The following is a 21,522-nucleotide window of genomic DNA, read 5'->3' as shown; positions in this document are numbered from 1 at the left end:
GGGCGATCAAGAATGTCAACGCGGATTATAAGGAAGCGGGTGAATTGAGAAAGTTGAAATTGAATGAGATCGAGGAAATCCAGGATGAAGCGTATGAATGTGCTTCCGCGTACAAAGACAAACTAAAGAAAGTCCATGATGCAAAGTTGAGTAAACGGACTTTTGAAGTGGGTCAAAAGGTGTGGTTGTATAATTCAAGGCTAAAGTTATTTCCGGGTAAGTTAAAGAGCAAGTGGATGGGCCCATATGTCATCACAAAAGTGGGTCAGTTTGGTGATGTGGAGATAGAAGATGTCCAAGAGAAAACAAAACAAGTGGTGAACGGTCAAAGACTTAAACCTTACTTGGAAGGAAAGGACATCAACATGCTCGATGTGGACCGGGTGAGTTATTTGTTACACTCACCGGATGAGGAAACGAATTAAAAAGGCCAAGGTATGTTGTATATTTTAGTTTAGGTTAATTTAGTTTTTATTTAAAATTGGTTTTAAAAATTACCTTCCTCGTTTTGGAGCTTGTCCAAATCAAGTGTGGGGAAGACTTTATGTTTTCTTTACCGTGTTGAGGACAACTCGGGTTTTTCATCGGGGTAGGGTAATTTTTATTTTTATTTTAATTTGGTAGATAAGTTTTTATTATTGTTTTTATGTAATCTTTGGTTTTTGTAAATTTGTTTTATAAAAAAAAATTACTCCCTACCCTACATTATCCTTAGGAGCCTATTGTTGCCTATCCCATTTTTCTTTGTTCTTTTTAACCCACATTACAAACCATGTTAGCCTTGACCTTTTTGTTTTAACCCTGTGGATGAAACCCGATATGTTAAGAGTTGGATATAAGTCATGTGTCGAGCATAGTACACAATGTACGTATGTCTCGGGTCAGTTGTTTGTATATATTAATGTTAGTATTATCAAAAAAAAAGTTGGAAAATCAAATAAAAGCTCAAAAAGAGTCGATGTTTGAGTTAGTATCGTTCGTAAATAGTTGTGAGTGAGTTGTATATTTGTTGAATAAATTGGGTTTCATCCACCATAAGTCACTAAATAAATCCGCTTCCACACCCTAACCTAAGCCACAACAAAACCCTTAGTTCTATTCTCTATGCAACCGGTGGGTAATGGGTGGAGATATGACTTGCTTCCAAGCTTATTACATTGTGTTCATACTTGGTATTGAGGGCAGAAAGATACTAGCACATTTTATGCTAGTCCAGATATTAAACCAAGAGAAGAGATGTTATATTATGAGGGGTGTGATCATGTGTGCCTTAACCGGAAACAAAGTAAACTAGTTTGGGCTGTTCCATAGTTTTAAATTGTAACATCAAATTATTTGGTGGGTTATCAACTTGGACAGTGTCAGTTCTTAGGAATAGGGTATGACTTGGGACCTTAACTGAACCGGTTTTGTGGTAAGATTGGTGGATACAAGTTGAACGGAATAGAAAAGTTTGTGTCGAGATATTGCTTGAGGGCAAGCAACGATTAAGTGTGGGAATGTGACGGGTGGTCCATGGGACAACCCTTAAGTGAGTTAAAGCCGTTAATAATCATGTTTTGAATTTGTTTATTTTTCTGATTTTTTAATTTTTTCTGATTTTTAATTTTTTTATTTTATTTATTTATTTTTTTTTTCATTCCCACACTTGGGATACATTGTCCCCAATGTACGGTTTTAAGAAAAATAAAACAAACCACTTGCTAAACATCACCTTCATTCCAACATATTCCCATAATACTTAATCAAAAGTATTTTATCCGCCACCCATCCACCCAAAAACACAAACAAAATAACAACTATACATTAATATACAAAACAGTGTTCACCTGGCATCAAGCGGCTCGATAAGTTGTAAGGCGGGTGGGCCGGCCCGAAGATAGATGTCATAAACTCTGAGAACTGGATGAAGTTAAATGCCCCATCGCCGCCGTTGCTTCCTTCTTCTTCTTGTGGTGGTGGTGGCGCCATTGATTGCATCGGGTTGATCCACATGGAGTGATGAAGTGGTGGTTCGGGATATCGTACCGAACCGTCATACGGGGGTAGAGTTGTGTAATCTACCATTTGTGGATCCGACACGATCGGTTCACCTGTATGCCACTGATCATGCATCCTCCGATTACGATCATCCAAGTACCTCATGTTCATCTCATGTTCCCGCCCATATGCATTGGCACAGTTCCACATTTCCAACCGGTCGTGCCTCTCTTTTTCGGCCCGTTCAGCATAGGCCCCCATAAACGTCTGATGGTTGAATAATGCGCGTGACTCTTCCGACCAATTCACACATGTGGAGGGCATATGCCTCTCCACCACTTCATTCATGGACCCCTCATGGGCCTAATTGATACCATAAAAATTATAACCTTCCGAATAATCCCAACCCCCGTGTTGGGAACTACTACCACCACCCACATCCATGTAATCGGGCTCACCTATCTCTTCCACCTGTTCTCTCTTCTCATCCTCCTCCACTTCAACATCCTCTCTTACTACACTCCACCTCACCTTATCACTCACAAGCACATGACGCCTATCAGTTCATGTGAATTTCCAACCCGACAAATCCGACAACTTAAACTCCTTTAACACTTTGGTTATTTCCACTGACCCATCAGTTATCACACCATGATACTTTAGCAATGCCGTAATCAGTCGACAATGCGGAATTAACTTCCGTTTGTTAATTTCTCGACTGTTCCAAATGTTGTGCATTACTAAATATCGGAAAGAAATTAGAGGCTTTCCATACATCAATGCATACAAAACAGGAATATCACTATTTCTCACTACCGAAATGTCCCCCCGACGTGGCACCACATTATATAAGCAAATGGGCATTAACAACTTCGCCTCAATCTTCAAATCTTTTCTCATGATCTGATCACTAAAACCTTCTCTTGGTCTAACCACCTTTGTTAACATGTTGTACCATTGGGGGTGCTTGTCAGGACATTCAAACAATTCTTTGACAGAAGGGTAAATATATGAGGTGCTTGGTCTACTGTCAAAAAGAGCGATTTAATTGAATGTGTCAAAAGACATCATGACTTCCTGTCCACCCACTGATCCAATTAATTGCATATCGTGTCCCTTCTTGTAAGGAGGACATCTCAATGTGGACTCCCATTCTTCAATTTCTCTATCATACAACTTGTTAACTTCCTCATCGTAACACTTAAGGGCTGCTTCCCAACCCAAAGCTTCAAATTTATCAACTATCCCAAAAGCCTCAAAACCGGGATCGTTTACTTCCTTCTCACACATAAATCCTTCAATTCGGTTATTTAACGTGGCCATCTTATCAATGAACAGCTCTGGTTGCCATTCCAACGCGTACTTTGACAATCCCCCACCTTTCCAAGTGGGTTTTACCGTTTGTACTGGCACATTTGCTTGTTCTTCCTGCATTATTTGCCTCTTTAATTGGGCTGCTCGACCACTAGAAGTTGATGCCTTTGACTTTCCCTTGTCAGTGGTTCTACCCATCTACACACAACAAACAACCAAGAAAACAACCAAGTTTAATCAACATACACCTCCCCACACTTGCTTGTTACTATGTTTGTGGATAGTCACTTGTTAATCAATTGACCAAAATTTTCAACATTTGCTTCAACATATAATTTCCAACCAATCAATATAACAAACATATTTTTGTAACCATTATCTACTATCCACAACCATACCATATAATCATTATACTCATTACTCAAACAAGCAAGTGGGTTCATAGAAACAATCATGACAAACTTACAAACTCATTGCAATATACCATTAATAATGACCATAAAATCCATACCTTGATGGTATAGGAGATTAAGATGATTAGCCACACATGGTTTGATTCATCATCACATCAATTGGGTTATAAGAATGAATCCCAAACATCAACTAATGATTAAAATCACCAAAAACTTGTTCTTGGACTCCAAAATTCGTCTCTAAGGTTGTTTAGATGCAAAGATAATGAAAAGCCAGCCCAAAAACGAGTAATAAACTAAAAAAATTCGGCAGTTACGATCTGGACCGTGGCCCACGGTCTCCACCGTGGGTCACGGTGGTCTTCTTGGTGTGCTGGACCGTGGCCCACGGTCTCCACTGTGGGTCACGGTGGTCTTCACGGTGGAACAGAGACCACGGTACGGTGGCCTCTGTCCGTTTTGATAATATTGGACCGTGGCCCACGGTCTCAACCGTGGGTCACGGTGGACTTCAGCCCCATATTCTTGTTTTCACTTCTTTTGACTATCTCTCGCGTACCCGGTTCCTTAGGTTTCTTCAATATACATCACAGTAGCCCCAGAACCTCCTTTTAACCTACAATTCATCAACAACGTCGTAGTTATCTAATTTCACAAAATAAACAAATTCAAAACATGATTATTAACGGCTTTAACTCACTTAAGGGTTGTCCCATGGAAAATCAAAGAAAAGCTCAAAAAGAGTCGATGTTTGAGTTAGTATCGTTTGTAAATAGTTGTGAGTGAGTTGTTTATTTGTTGAATAAATTGGGTTTCATCCACATAAGTCACTAAATAAATCCGCTTTCACACCCTAACCTAAGCCACAACAAAACCCTTAGTTCTATTCTCTATGCAATCGATGGGTAATGGGTGGAGATATGACTTGCTTTCAAGCTTATTACATTGTGTTCATACTTGGTATTGAGGGTAGAGAGATACTAGCACATTTTATGCTGGTCCAGATATTAAACCGAGAGAAGAGATGTTATATTATGAGGGGTGTGATCATGTGTGCCCTAACCGGAAACAAAGTAAACTCGTTTGGGCGGTTCCATAGTTTTAAATTGTAACATCAAATTATTTGGTGGGTTATCAACTTGGACAGTGTCAGTTCTTAGGAATAGGGTATGACTTGGGACCTTAACTGAACCGGTTTTGTGGTAAGATTGGTGGATACAAGTTGAACGGAATAGAAAAGTTTGTGTCGAGATGTTGCTTGAGGGCAAGCAACGATTAAGTGTGGGAATGTGACGGGTGGTTCATGTTCTCTCCCGAATTGTAAGGTTTTCAATTGGATTACTTGTTATTTGCTTATGTTTTTGTGAGATAATCTTTTGATCTTATGAATATATTGCTATGGTGATTGTAAGTTTGTGTTGTAATTATTAGTATGATTTGAATTCGTGTTCTTGACTATCCGTTTTTGGTGCCATAGGCAATCGGGATTTAGTAGAAGAGCATTAGGGTTAATTATACTAAACTGATTATCGAGTGATAACCTTGTGTTTTTTCAACCCAAGTACTTAGTCCTCTTTTATCACAACCAACTGCATTTTCACAAACTATATTCGTGTAGTTCATCCCACAAATAAGCGTTAACGTGATTAACATTGGAAACCTGAAATCGGGAGAGAGCATTCTTTCTCTTATTGTTTAAAACTCGTTTAATTGTTTTAGTTATTTTCGTTAATCAAAATCAAACAACCAACTATTTGAATTTAATTTTTGCATTTAGTTTAATATAGATAAATTTCATAACTACTTCGTAACACAATTCCACAAACTCCCTGTGTTCGACACCCGCTTACCGCTAGCTAATAGTTGTAATCAGTTTATTTTTGAGTGAGTCTTCGACCTCACGTCAATAGCCCAAGTCCGGGAACAGAATGTAGAAAAAGCTAGTAGACAATATGAGTCTCCAAAGATCAATGCTTGAAGGAAGAACATAATATTTGACATCAAATGCTGGAAATTAGTTTGCATATAATTATTCTTTAATAATTAAAATGCATGCATCAGATTAAAAGAAATCCCATGGGCGACTAAGATACACATAATTGTATATTCCAAAATCAAAACTCAGCCGATTATCCAAGAAAGACTGAAGAATTACAAAATAATAATGATTTAAGCATTCAAAGTTTTACAATATGAATAAGTATTATATTAAAGAATATACCTTTCACCAACATAGATGTAGGAATTACAATACGAGCGTCCAGCTGAAAGGCAACAGTTTGCCGGCTCAACATAACAAAAGGCTGAAAAATCAATTGTAATTCCAAATATTATAAAAGAAGAGCCGAGAGCATATGCAGAATGCTATTGCGATATCGTCCCCACAAGAATGCATACCCCAACTCCATTTGTTGAACGAAAATCTGATTCCTTTCACATAACTATATTAATCAGTTTTAACATCAAAATACTAAAATATTTATTTTTAAAATGGGTGCTTATCCTCACCCTTATATTCTTATCAAATTATAAAAATGTGAAACATCATTCAAGTTCAGCTTTTTAAAAAAATGCTACAATTTTAATTTTAAAAACGTCTCAAAGTATATTGGTTGATACAAAGATGATGATTTATTTACCAAATGGAAAAACTTTTCTAGAGCATTTTAACCACTGCAATCGACCTAAAAAAATTAACAAACTGTAGAAGACTAAGGGTGCATATGTTATTGTCCTATCATAATTACATTTTATTTTAAAAAAATAAAAAAAATGTTAAAAAGATAACATGCATTCAGATGATGCCTTAAGTGCACAAATAAACAATTGTCTTTTCTTATACAAAACACATTCAATTACTTCAACATCACCCAAGACTTTATTGATTCTAAAGAAATCGAACACAAAACAATAATCGTACATACGATCTTGATTAGATGACAGTAAATATAATAATTGAGACAATAAAGACGCAAACAGAATGGTCCATGGCAAGTTGAGTAAGCTCTTTGATGAGCTATAGATCCAAAGGGTCAAATGATAGGGGTCGGGAGGTATGGGTATATATATATATATAGCACTTGAAGTCTTATTACATTTCATAGTATTACAATCCAAAGAACGAACATCACCCAAGACTTGGGTTCACTATGTCCACATTGTCCCCATTGTTCCTATAAACATTACACACTTAATGTTTATGTATGAATGTATTCATCCAAATTGAACAAAAAAAAACTAAAAATGACACGAAATTATAATGGAAAAATCTCAAACCTTAAGAACATCAGCCAATAGGAATTGTTAGGTTTAAGCCTGAATGATGAAAATGTAATTACCCATGAAATAGTCTCGTTGTTTACAGAACCCGCTATATGTGAATTCAATTTTAATTTTAATAAAAAGGAAAAACTAAAAAAATGTCAAAATGCCATGTGGCAATTTAAAGAGGTTTGATGGAAAGTATTTTAATGATAAGAAAAAATATAAAAAAATTGTCATGACAATTTAAAGATATTTGATGAAAAAGATTTTAATAAAATAGAAAAAATAAAAAAAAAATTCCAAAATGTCATGTGGCAATTTAAAGAGATTTAATGAAAAATATTTTAATGAAAAGGAAAAAATAAAAAAAAATGTCAAAATGTCATGTGACAATTTAAAGAAATTTGATGAAAAGTAGGAGGGGATGGTTGTTTGAAAATCCACTCTTTTATTATATAGGTAGATAACGTCATCCATGTCAACGTCGGTTCGTCCTCCCGGGTCGGTCCGACCTCTGACCCAGTAAGGCGTCTAGGTCGACGTCCAAGCCAGGTCTGAAAACATTGGCTTGTATGATAACTATTATTTTATGAAAATTCTATTAGTGGTAAATAACTATAGAGTACTTAATAACTGTACTAATTTAGCAATACCAAAAGTGTTATTAACAACACATTAACAAAAATAATACCAGTTTTAATTTTAAAAATATTATTATATAAATAATTATGATAACAACAACTATTATGATAATCATACATAATAGTAGTCTAATTATAATAATAATAAATAAAAAGTTAAAACAAAGAAAAGCATAACACCGTTTCTTTTTTGACTTTCTTTGATTCGCTGTTTCATTTTTCACGTTTTCTTATATCAACCGAAAGAAGACATATTTATCTTCAAAGATAAAGACGTGACTCCAGGGGCGAACTTATGTAGCATTTCTTTTTAATGTTTTTTTTTTTTTTTTGCTGGTTTCTGCTTGCCTTTAATCTTGATATATAATCACATAAAACTTGTTTATAAAAGGGGGAAATATGATATAACTATAATATAATAAACTTAACTACTCAGAATTACGTAAACCATGAAACCTAGTAGGACGGCTGCGGTTGTCAAAAGATTTGAGAAATACATGTTATCCGAACCCATTATCGACAATGGTCGGTGGTCAGATATATCATATTCAAGCACGAGTTATAAGTAATACTGGATTATAAGGAAAAGGTTTGACATTTTAGAGAGAGAATTGTATGTGTGAAAGATAGGTTAAATTAATATAAAAAAATTAATTATTATTATTATTGTATAACATTTTCATTTCAACATCACTACTATCACAACTTTTCAGAAACGGCTAATAGTTGTAAATAGAAATAAAGAGGCCGTAAAAGCTTTTCTTTTTCTCAAATTAGTCACTTTTGTTATTGTTTTCTGTCATTTTTAGCTCTCAAATTGAAGCCAGTTGTTGATGACGTTATCATTCAAACAAATTCGTATAATGTTCAAATATGGAATAGGGCCATAGCTTGAAAAAAGAAACGAAACACGCGATATCATGAAATTTAAGACTAGAACAAAGTTAATCTTAACACAAAGCAAAAATGGCATGTCGAAAGCCAGATTATACCATCACAAGAGTGTAACCATGCATATAAGGAAGAGCGTAAAGACCAAAACTGAAAAGTTAAAAGAAAGAAAAAAAAATACTAGACTTCACCAAACTTTGATAAAGAAAAAACAATTTATAATGGTAACTCATGGTATGCAAGATGTTACTCTTTCTTATTTATTGATTAATGATTAATAACAAAACAAGATGATATTGCTATATACAAAACATTAAATACCTAAGGAAAATCTGTTCATTTTGACCGCTCCAACTAAAGAAAATTTTCTTGGTTTTTATCCAAAAATACGTATTAATCTTTATATCCTCCATTAAAAGTTGATAGAATATTATATGTCAAAACATAAAAGTTAAGTTAATGTGCTTTCTAATGTGGTATAGTGATACGAAGTTTGAGTTTTTTAATGGTGACTTAAGTTCAGCACCCATTTACAACACTTATATGGACATGAGTGGCTCAATGAAGAAAAATTTAGATATTTGTGATCTCCAGTTCGTTCTTGAGGGCGTCCGGATTTTACCACCAGTGGGACTTCGAGCGGGTGGGTTTCCCTCGAAACTGTAGATAGCTTGGAGGCGTTTAAAGGCTTCGTACGACTGGGTTGGGTTAGCTGACGGTGACCTTTTGCCATTGGGTCACCCGAACGAAGTACAGGGGCTTCCAACAGTGATAGTTGAACTAACCATAGGCATTCTTTGTTTGTTTACCGTTGAAAAAAACACATAAAAGTTAAAGAAATTTGTGGTAAAGTTTGTAGTCTAATTCGAGCAATATATTGTTCATGAACATTTGTGTTTTTGCGTGTAAATGTTTAACTTTTAACTAGGGTATAGCCCGTGTTACACACGGGTGGAAAAATATGTCAACAAACATAATAAATTTAAACAATAAATTCATGCATAACTAAGTTATTTAATAAGTATGACCTTAAATTTAATTTTCATATTCCAAAGAGTTTAGAAGATCACCAAAATTTGACTCATAGTTCTCACACTCTAACAACCATTTTACCTTTTCACTAACTTCATTTTCCAAATCCAAATGTTGTGACATCTGCTCCGACCCGACCCAGGTACCCGTTTCCCTTATCCGATCTCTTTCTTTTATGATTTAATATTTATTTATACTTATATTTTACTTTTAATAATAATAATGTTTTCCTTCCCGCCTCTTTCTCTCTCTTTCTTTCCGCCGTCCCGTCCCTCTTCTTCTCTCTTTCCGCCTTCTTTTCCCTCTTGTCGCCGTCCCGCCCTTTAGCCTTGTTTCCCTCTTTTTCTTCTAACTCTTTGCTTGTCCTTTGTTCCTTCCCGCCTAAGGTTGTCTGCGCAGCTCCACGCGCCAGACCCCTTACAAGGAATCCTGCGTGAAGACCACCTGTTTCAGCAATACGCGAGACGAACTCTTCTCGCAGCGCGCTAAGAATTGTAAATCTTCTCGCAGCGCGCGAAGGACGGAAGTTCTTCCCGCGACGCGCTAAGGATTTGTAGTTCTTCTCGCAGCGCGCTAAGAATCGTAGTTCATCCCTCGACGCGCGAAGAATTATAGTTCTTCCCGCGGCGCGCTAGGAATTTTAGTTCCTCCCGCGGCGCGCTAAGAAATGTGACTCTTCCCGCGGCGCGCTTAGAAATGGTAGTTATTTCCGCGACGCGTTAAGGTTAGTTCTGTCTGCCTTCGCGCTCGCGCTCTCTTGACCTTCTGTGTCAGCCTTCTCGCGTCAAACCCTTTGAGTTTTCTTCTGTTTAAGCTAGCCGTTGCTTTTGAGTTGTCTTATCTTTTGAGCTGTTGACCTAATCTGCTTTATGTCTGAAAAGTTACTTTCGGCGCAGCATGCGCACCAACCCCATTGGTTGACAGATAAAGTGACTGACATAATCTTTTGAGATCTGCTTTTGCCATGCTTGACCTGTACCTTTATCTACCCGCCCATGCTTTTTTTTACTGTTCCCTGACAGCTTTATCTTGCCTCTGCAGCTGCCATATCTTTCCATATCTTTTGCTTTTGGAATCTTTTGCTTTTTAAGATCTTTTCCCCTTTTCTAGGGATTATGTCTCCTAGGGTTTTCCTATAAATAATAATAATATTTTCATAACACATCACACACAAACACTTAATCTCTCCTGTTCTCTTGCTCCTTGCTCTCTCTGCCGTCTTCCTCTCTGCCTCCGTCTTCCTCCCTGTTCTGCCCTGCTTTTCCGGTAATATATATTATATATAATAATTTACTTATTAATTATGCTAACTTATAATCAAGACTTGAAACAAATCATTAAAACAATAATCTTATTTATAGGTTAACTTGTGCTTGTTTAAAGTTGGTTCTTGCTTTATCTTACACCGCATCGTTTATCATGTGAGTAATCTCGTACCTAATCCCTTTTTATTTTAATGTTTTGGGATGTTCATGTGTTCATACAAACTTAGAGTCTTAAACTGTTTATGAACTTTAGTCGCGCAGTATCCCATGTGTTGAGGACGTAGACTTGGCTGTTTATTTGTATGTGTGGATCATTAACCGTCTTGTCGGTCTATTCCGCAGTTTTCATGGTACCATTAGATGAACACGGGAGAACTATCGTTTATGATTTTCTCTTTAGTTTACACATGCACAGTTAGTCTTGTTTGTGAGCTCAATTGTGAGCACTGGCAGTCTTATGAATCTTAGAGTTGGTCCCGATCAGATTACACCCTTGTTGAAAACCAGACATACACATGTTGCGCGCAGATTTTATTGTTATCTATGTATTGTATTAAATATCTATGTATTGTATTAAACTTGATTTCTCACCAACACGAAAGTGTTTGACGTTTATTTTAACACATGTTCAGGTTTGCAGTAGCTGTTTTGGAGCTTGTGGACACATAGGAAGTTTTCTTTATTTTGGACCTAGATTAAAATGTATCAAGACAAGTTATTGCTGTTCGAATATTATGATTTATAATATATTGATTTATGATGATTTATGTTATCTACTTTTACCCTGCGCGTGCGCGAATGAACGTATTTATTAAATATTGACACCCAATAGTGTCACGAGTAATGAAACAATATGTGGCTCCCCGATGTATAATCCGCCTTTGGTCGGGGTGTTACAAATGTGCCCTTTCTTTTTCTAACATTAGCAAGATTCAAGTGATTCAAATCTCTTAAAAGAAACATAGATTCTAATATTGATTTAGGATAGTGCACGTGTTACACGCGGTAGAACATATTTAAAACATAATATATATGTAATATAATATAAATTTATTCAAATGCAAATGTTGTACTTATAAATAAATGATATATTTCAATATTGTTCAATATTGTGTCCAAATGATAGTATTTGAACTAACAACATATTTCAAACCCGGGTAATGTTTAAAACGAAAGTACGAAATAATTCGTAGTAGTTGTAGAGATTATAATATTGGATTTAAAATTGAAATAGATTGGAAAATAATTTTGAATTTCGATTTGTTAATATTAAAGTCTATAACTTATTTTTGTAAAGTTCATATAAAGGTTGAAAATTATAGTTAAATCATCATCATTATTATAAAATAAAGTCTAAATCATATACCAACTATGTATACAATTACTGGAAAGTTAATTTGAATTTGTAATTTATATATATACAATATTGTATACAATTACCAAATATATTTTTTATAGATATACAATATTGTATATGGTCCTTAAGTTATTAACCTTTATAAACACAATTAGATTAAGTTGTTTAAATGCAACAATATAGTCAAAATTTAAATGTATATAAAATAATATTTTTAGTCACAATTAGATTCTAATTTTGAAATTAGAATCTTAAAACTAACAATATATATCAAACCGGGATAATATTTAAAAGGAAAGTACAAAATAATTCGTAGTAGTTGTAGAGATTATAATATTGGATTTAAAATTGAAATAGATTGGAAGATAATTTTGAATTTCGATTTGTTAATATTAAAGTCTATAACTTATTTTTGTAAAGTTCATATAAAGGTTGAAAATTATAGTCAAATCATTATTATTATTATTATTATTATTATAAAATAAAGTTTAAATCATATACCAAAGATGCATACAATTACCGAAAAGTTAATTTGAATTTGTAATTTGTAATTTATATATATACAATATTGTATTGTATACAATTACCAAAGATATTATATATATATATATACACAATATTGTTTATTGTATATATTGTATATGGTCCTTAAGTTATTAATCTTTATAAACACAATTAGATTAAGTTGTTTAAATGTAACAATACAGTCAAAATTTAAATGTATATAAAATAATATAAGTTAGTCAAATCATTAGTATTAATATGGACCATTAATTATAAATTAATGGTTAATCATATACCAAAAATGTTTAGAATTACCATATTCAAAACATTAACCTCCACTGACCTTAAATATGTAAGGTGAAATTTGAGTGCGTGATCAATTTTATAACTATCCATTACATATATTTATTTAGGTAAGATATAAATATAAATAGAAACGATAATAAAATTTTGAAATTAGAATATAAATAGTAATCAAATAGGTTTGTAAATTATCAAAATATTATCAAAATAAGGTAATATAACTTATCTTTGAAAATTTTAGTTAACCAATTATTTAAATTATTGATCATTAATTCTAAAATTAAGTTATTTAAATGTAACAATATAGTCAAAATTTTAATGTATATAAAAAAATATATTCTAGTCAAATCATTATTATTATTACGGACCATTAATTATAAATTAATTGTTAATCATATACCAAAATTGTTTATAATTATCATATTCAAAGCATTAACCTACATTGACCTTAAATATGTAAGGTCAAATTTGAGTGCGTGATAAATTTTATAACTATCCATTATATATACTTATATATGGTGATCAAATTTATAACGATAACAATTTTTTTTAAATTTGAATATAAACAGAAATCAAATAGTTTTGTAAATTATAAAAATACGGTAATATAAGTTATGTTTTAAAATTTAGTCAAAATTTAAATCTATATAAAATAATATATTGTAGTCAAATCATTATTATTTTGGACCATTATTTATAAGAAAAGTCAATATTCAATATTGATGTTAATTAAAGTGTGATTGTGATAATTAAAGTATTTAAATTACCATATTCATGTTATTTCGGTTATTTAGACAAATAAGGAAAGTCAAACTAAATCAATTATATTAATAACCTGAAATAATAAAATCAAACATTAATATTGATATTATGGAGTATTTTAATTATAATTAATAACCGGAAAATTTTAAAAGTGTTACCGGAAAAACGAAATTGTGAGAATGACTATGGTATCTCGGATTTTTTCGTAGAATTTAAATTGAAATTAGGTTGTATGACTCGTGACATTTACCTGAAATTATAAAGTACAATATTAATCTTTATGTTATAGAACATTTGATATTTAATTTATAACCGAAAAATTTAAATGTCTTACCGGAAAATAACAAATAATGATAATAAACATGCTATCTCCGTTTTTTATTAAGAAACTATAATCAAATTTTCCGTAAATCAATCGGGTAAATTACCTGAAATAATAAAGTTTTGTTATGACATTGATATTATGAAATAACAGAACTACAATTTATAACCGGATAATTTAAATGTGCTTTACCAGAAAAACGAAATAATGATACTGAATATGGATGAAGCTGATTTATATTTAGAACCTAGAAGAAAAACATGTATAACAAAAATACAGGAAAAATATTAAACTTCAAATAAATATAAAACACCCATTGTTATAGATATAACACATAAACGAAAACTTACCGGAATAACGTAAATACGTAGAAATATTAGCTTCATTGCAGTTTTTGATTTAGAACCTTAACAATGAAAATAAAGATAAAAATGTTAGATCTACAATAACCGGAAGAAAATATGATGTTGCTGGAAAAAGATATAACCTTCCCGGAAAATCATATAACATTATTGGCCATCAAAGTATAATATATAACCTTACCGGAAAACGATTAATCTCGATCTACATTACCGGAATATAGAAGATGGTGGAGTTAGTAATTAAGCCGAGAGAGAGAGAGAGAGAGAGAGAGAGAGAGAGAGAGAGAGAGAGAGAGAGAGATATTAAAATGATTAAAATGATGGTGAAAAATTTTAAGGTTTAAATAGTGTGTGAGATGACACATGACAGCATAATAGAGACTCTTATAATGGAAATTTGATGAGTTGGAAGCCTAGGTGGATAGCCTAGTAGAATGACATGTGGCAAATTTTATTGATTTAATAGATTAGTAAGATTAATAGAAATACTAAAAATAAAATTCTAGATAAAATTTATTTTGGGTCAAACCCGTCAAACAAGTGAATGTCCTTTTTCACACCACGAAGCATATATTGCAGGATGTTACGGTGGATAGCCTAGTAGAATGACATGTGGCAAATTTTATTGATTTAATAGATTAGTAAGATTAATAGAAATACTAAAAATAAAATTCTAGATAAAATTTATTTTGGGTCAAACCCGTCAAACAAGTGAATGTCCTTTTTCACACCACGAAGCATATATTGCAGGATGTTACTCGCTAAATGAAATAATATTAAAACTAAAGGAACTAATGTTATATTTCTTGAAAATATTACTTAAAAATGAAGTCTTATCCTGTTCACACTTTTCCTATACCTTCCTTAACTCCCCCTATATGCATTTACAACAAAGTTACGTTGTCCTTTTCATCAGCCTACAAAACTCTTTGAAAAGTCAAACCTCACCTCTCTTTGACCGACAATTTGTATTACTTTATCTTTATTTAGACTTTCAAATAATAACACTACAACTCCATATTCGTCTACACCTTCACACCATATATATGCACTTTCATACATCATTTCATCATAAGTCATAACATATCCCTTCAATCTTCAACTCTTCTAGTTCTTGAAATTGTCTATTTTACAATGGATGATCATAAAACCGTCGAAGTTCCTCCGCTTTTCACGTGCCCGATCTCTTTACAAATCATGAAAGACCCGGTAACACTTCCTACTGGAATCACATACGACCGCGATAGCATCGAGAAATGGCTATACACCAAAAAGAACAACACTTGCCCGGTCACAAAACAAGTCCTTCCCAATCTAGACCTTACCCCAAACCACACGGTTCGTCGGTTAATCCAATCTTGGTGCACCCTTAACCCCTTACCCGGTGTCCAAACACTCCCAATATTCCATCCAATACCGGTTCCTAAACCCGAAATCCTCGAACTCCTAAAAGACTTGAAGCATCCCAATTTGCAAATGACATGTTTGAAGAGATTGAAAGTTATTGTTATGGAGAGTGAGACTAATAAGAGGTCAATGGAAGAAGTTGGAGCATGTTATTATTTAGCTAATGTGTTAAATAACTCCTTATCTTCACCGGAAGGTGACGTCATGGAAAGGTCTGACCTTGTGACACCTTCCGGTGAAGCAGTAAGCGTTCTTTACCACATGCATATGTCTAAAACCAGACTCCAAAGTTTGTTACACAAGATTCCGGATATTATGGAAACATTAACACGCGTGATGCAACACGCTATCAGCTACGAAACACGTACATACGTTGTCATGTTATTGAAATCAATGCTTGAGGTCATGCAAACGACGCCGTCCTTAAAACCCGAGTTCTTTACAGAATTAGTCAAAATGTTGATAGATCAAGTATCACAAAAGGCTACCAAATCAACGTTGAAGTTATTAATAAACGTTTGCAACTCATCAGGGCGGAATAGAGTAAGAGCAGCGGAAGCAGGAACAGTTTCGGCTTTAACCGACATGTTACTAGATTCATCCGACAAGAGAATCTCGGAGATGGTGTTAATGTTGTTGGATTATCTTTGTCAGTGTGCTGAAGGTCGGTCTGAGTTGTTGAAACATGGTGCGGGTTTAGCGGAGGTTTCTAAAAAGATATTTAGGGTTTCGCCTGTTGCGAGTGATAGGGCGGTGAGGATAGTGCATTCGGTGGCGAAGTTTTCGGGCAACGGTGGTGTGGTGGCGGAGATGTTGCAGTTAGGGGTGGTGGGGAAGTTGTGTTTGGTGTTGCAAGTGGATTGTGGTGGCAAGATGAAGGAGAGAGCTGTGGAGGTTCTTAAGATGCATGCTAGGGTTTGGAATAATGCTTCTTGTATACCTCATACTTTGATTTCTTCTTATCCATCATGAAAGTTGGAGTTAAGGTTTAGGTTAATTAGATGATTAATTTGAAGGCATTTTTTGGACCTTTGGTTTGTTATGTGAAGTGTAATTATGTGAATAAAGTCACTACTTAATTGTTTTGAGCAAAATATTGTTCTCTATATAAATCGAGTTAATTGCTTATGTTTTTATATAAGTTATACATGTTACATGAAATATGGTATTGTTCAAGATATTTGTATAAACGTTCGGTATTATTAGAAGTTCACAACCCGAGATTTTATAAAATCTTTTCGGTAAAGAAATTCATAAGATATCATCTACTTGTACAGGTAAACGCACACCCTAAATGTTTTTAACTCAACTTTAACATTTATTGGAGGACCAACAATCAACTCTTCTTATATTTGATGGTAGAGGTGCAAGCGTCTTGTTTAGTTTGCAAGTTTGAGCTCAAACTCGGGTCACTTTAAATTGTATAAATGCTTGAGTTCTGCTCATAAAAAAACTTTCAAGTTTAAGTTTCTCACGCACTATTAGAAAAATAGCTTTTAATGACTAACAATTTATGACTTGCGGCTATTTATGACTCGCAAATGTGTGTCATACAAAAAAGTCATGTTTTCTAAAAATCAGAAGATTTATGACTCACTTTTTTGTGAGTCTTTAAGCAGCAGTCATAAAATAAAAAAAACGAAGTCTATGACTATCTTTTTTGCAAATCATTAAAAAAACGAACATAAGGGGTGTTTGAGATTACTTAGAGGAAAAATTTCATAAGTTACAATATTATAACTTATTAACTTAATAAAAAGAAAGTTTCAAGAACTCCGAAACACCCCCATAATTCAAATTTATTCTCCAAAAATTTCAATTCCCCCTAATCCCACCAACTCCTCCAATATTCAAGATGAAAAAACCCTAAAATGTTGAATATCCCAAATTCTCTCCAGCCATTACCACTTCCCGTCACCACCCCTAGCTTGCCACCACCGCCACTGCCATCGTCTATTTCTTCCGTCTGTGGTTTCGATTTCTATCTTTTGTTGTTGTATGATGTTGTGGGGGTGTCTTTGTGGACTGTTCTCGGGTTCCATTTACGAACACATGCGACGAAGGTTTCCTATGGAGGTACGACGGTGATGTTGTAGCTCTGATTGACTGTCCTTCTCCACATATCTTCGATTTACCCGTCAAGTTAGTCCGTATGTGTGTGATTTGTGCACCTACACATTCTTCGTGTTCCAATTTGATAGATAGCAATGACACCACAGATGCTTCTGCCTCGGTCCACATCGCCACCTAGGCACCACCCCAACACCATAATCGAACACAATGACACCACAGATGCTGTTGCCTCTGTCCGATTTGGTAACGATTGTGCATGCCGATGACTTAAAATGCCGCAACGGTGTCTTAGGGTTTTGATTGGAGGATTCGGGATATCCGATGACTTGACGGTATGGGCGATATCCGACGACTTTCGATAACTTTATCAGGTATGGTGATTAGTTTCCGATTGCATTTCTTTTGTTGCCCCAAATACTAATCTAGGGTTTATTGGTCATGTTGTCGGTGACAAAAGCAAAGGAAGGAGGTGGGCTCTTAGTTGAATTCATCGTCATTCGGGTAATCTACTGTTTGGTTTTTTTTTATGTTAACGAGCCTAGCTCGAGCTACAGCTTTAAAATATAACTTGAAACCAGCCATGTTCAGCTAAACTATAGAAATGTCATTGTTTCGGTTCAGTTTGATGATAGTTTAAAACCGAACTAAAAATCGTTAAGCATCAAAATAGAAGTATAATAGATTTGAGATAAGAAACAATGCCAATATGCAGCAGCAAATCAAACAATGGGATTAAGCCTATATAACTTAAGATTAAACAAAAATACTTAAATTGACAAAATGCCAATGAACAGAGCATAATACATGATACCTCAACTGTATTTTTGTACATTCTCTTAAATCTCATTTTATTACAAAAGGAGAATAATGTTTTGATGGCTATTAAAGTTTGTTCAGTTGATGCTTTAATACATCTCACATGTAAGTGATTCTTACCTATGCATTGCGTAATTTAAGCATGTTGTCTCTATCTCGTAGATGATGAAGGGTGTCACTCTCATTTTACTTTGAATTTTTTGCTGTAGCTTGGTATGTATGTGTCTTTTATTTCAGTTGATTAGGTTGTGTTTGTTACTTTCTTACCTGTGTGTTCGCAATATAATTTATCTTTCTCGGATTTGAATCTCAATTTGGTTGTGCCCACAAGTTGCTTAGTTTATATTACCTCATATATATAGCACCTCACATCTACTAAGATTTTGATGGGTTATATCAACTAACAAAGAAGCCTCGCTCAACTCACAAAAAAAGAATAGGACTAAAATAAAAATATTTTTTTTCAACTTTGTAAAAATCTGTTTCATACATGTGTGACTAAAGTGTGATTATTTCAACTTGAAGTCATAATAGTCAACTTGATTAGTGAATTATGAGATAATGTTGTTAGTTATTAGGCTGCCTTCAGCTCAACGCACACAAGAACAAACTTGTATTATCATTCAATCATAATCTATAACTTTGAATATTTTATTCTGTAGTGTCCAACTCAACCGGAAAATATAGAGTGTGGAGATTATATCTTAAACTTCATGAAGGAGATAGTTCGTGACGAACTTGACATACTCGTCAATAACAATGTAAGTGTAATTTACTCTTTTGATTATTGGTTTGTATTAGTTTGTTTTGACCCAACCAAGTTTGTAACCTCCTTTTTCTTCTTCTTAGGTTGGTGGAGGCAAAGAGGTATACACGGATGTGGATCTTGATGCGGTTCGTGAAGAATGGTTGAGCTATGCGGTTCAGTTTGTTTTCCGAGAATGATTTCTTGTATTGACTAAACAAATATTTTTTGTAACATTTTGATGTAGGATGTTTGATTAAGAAATGAAATGAAAAGTTTATTTTGTATAATTGTGTCATTAATTTAAATATTAGTATGCAAAATAATAATAATAAAATAATAAAATATTTTTCTTTAAATAATACCATGACTCGCAAATTGGCGTGTCATAAATGCGAGTTATAAAGTGTAAGTCATAAACGCGAGTCATAAAGGCGAGTCATAAAACGTGAGTCATAAGTTATGACTCGTGAGTGCAAGTCATAATTGATTTATGACTGGGCTATCAATGAGTCGCGTTTGCGAGTCATCTGTACCCATTTATGACTCGCAATGCGAGTCATTAAAAGCCTTTTTTCTAGTAGTGACGGTCATGGCTTCTTGGTAGCTCTTTTAAGTGTATTTATAATAATAATTTTTATATATATAACATAAAGTTATTCTATAAAGGGAAACAAAATGAGAAGAATTTGTAGCCACACAAAAAAACCTCTCAAAAAAATAAAAAAAAAATAAATAAAAAAATCATAACTCAAAATTTAATAAAGAAAATTAAAAACGTAAAAACACAAAAAAATGTTTCCACCGTCTTTCTCGTTCTAAAAAAACACACAATGATAGGTGAAAAAAGTCGTCGTGTCTTTTTGTTTATCATTTCATTTTTTTTTTATTTTCGTCGTTGATTGTGTTTTTTTTTCTTTAACATTGTGTCTTTTTTTTTTATATTGTGTTATATTACTCAACATTGTGCTATATATATTGTTCGGCATTGTGTTATATTTTGCGATCTATTGTGTATTTTTTTAGTTATAATTGTGTTTTTTGTTCATTTTCATCGTCTTTGATCTCGTCATTGTGTTTTTTCGTCAATTTTTTTTTGAACGAGAATGATGGCGGAAACATTTTGGTTTTTTTTTTTTGTTTTTTATTTACATTTTGAGTTATGTTTTTTTATTAATTTTTTTTGAATTTATTTCTAAGAGATTTTTTGTGTATCATTCTCACATTTCTTGTTTTTGTCTCCCTTTGTATTTTAACTAATTAAGTTATTTTAGTAATATATATTTAAATTATTTTAGGTTATATAACATAAGTTATTTTAGTCAATAGTAATATATAACATAATGTACACAATTAAGTTATTTTAGTCAATAGTAATACATATTTAAATAATTATTTTTATAATGTGATGAATGCCTGTTATATTAAATGAAAAGGGTTTATATATTTTCAAAAATAATAGACTTGTGAGTCAAGCCAAACTTAGTTTATGGGGCTGGGTCAACTAACTTATTTTTAGACTCGCGAGCTCCTTCTGTAGCCCGATTTGATTTTTACTGAGTCAAACTCGAGTAGTTCACCAGAGGCGCCTCTGCGCGCCTCTGCTCATTGACACTCATGAGTGTGTAAAAAAATACATGTCTTTTGTTTTATATATATAATCACAATACATTTTTCAAAAGTTAGGTTAATACAACTTTACAGTTTACAGTACGTGAACACAAAGTAAAGAATCAATTGGTCAAGATTCGGTGGATTTTTTATTCTTCTTTTATGAATATTTACCAAATTGATATGGGGCAAGATTGATGAAGTCTGGTGTGGTTATGATATACCCAGGATGTCTAATCTTAATTAGTTCATGAATAACATTCTCGTTTTTATCTCTAAAGCTAGTTCGAACATATTCATGCCCTTGTTTATTTGGTTGTATGGAAGGTTGGAAATGACGTGGAGTTCAACAACATCAAGCTCTCGGTTTCTAAGATAATTTAAGAGATCAAAATCGAGTTTTTTTACATAGAACAATCATATCTTAACGCGTTTACATCTTATCATTGTTTATATATAC

General features: G+C 33.5%; 1 pseudogene; it reads left to right on the top strand.

The window, feature by feature from the left end:
• Positions 1 to 15,492: 15,492 nt before the first annotated feature.
• LOC143627912 (E3 ubiquitin-protein ligase PUB23 pseudogene) lies at positions 15,493 to 16,874 on the top strand (annotated as a pseudogene).
• Positions 16,875 to 21,522: the final 4,648 nt, after the last annotated feature.

The sequence above is a fragment of the Bidens hawaiensis genome, unplaced genomic scaffold, assembly GCF_021521415.1.
Source record: "Bidens hawaiensis isolate Kalapana, Puna unplaced genomic scaffold, B.hawaiensis_p1.1 tig00004748_1, whole genome shotgun sequence".
In the NCBI taxonomy this organism is placed as follows: domain Eukaryota; kingdom Viridiplantae; phylum Streptophyta; class Magnoliopsida; order Asterales; family Asteraceae; genus Bidens; species Bidens hawaiensis.
Note: the sequence above shows the minus strand (reverse complement) of the source record. Positions and strands in the feature narration are given on the sequence as shown.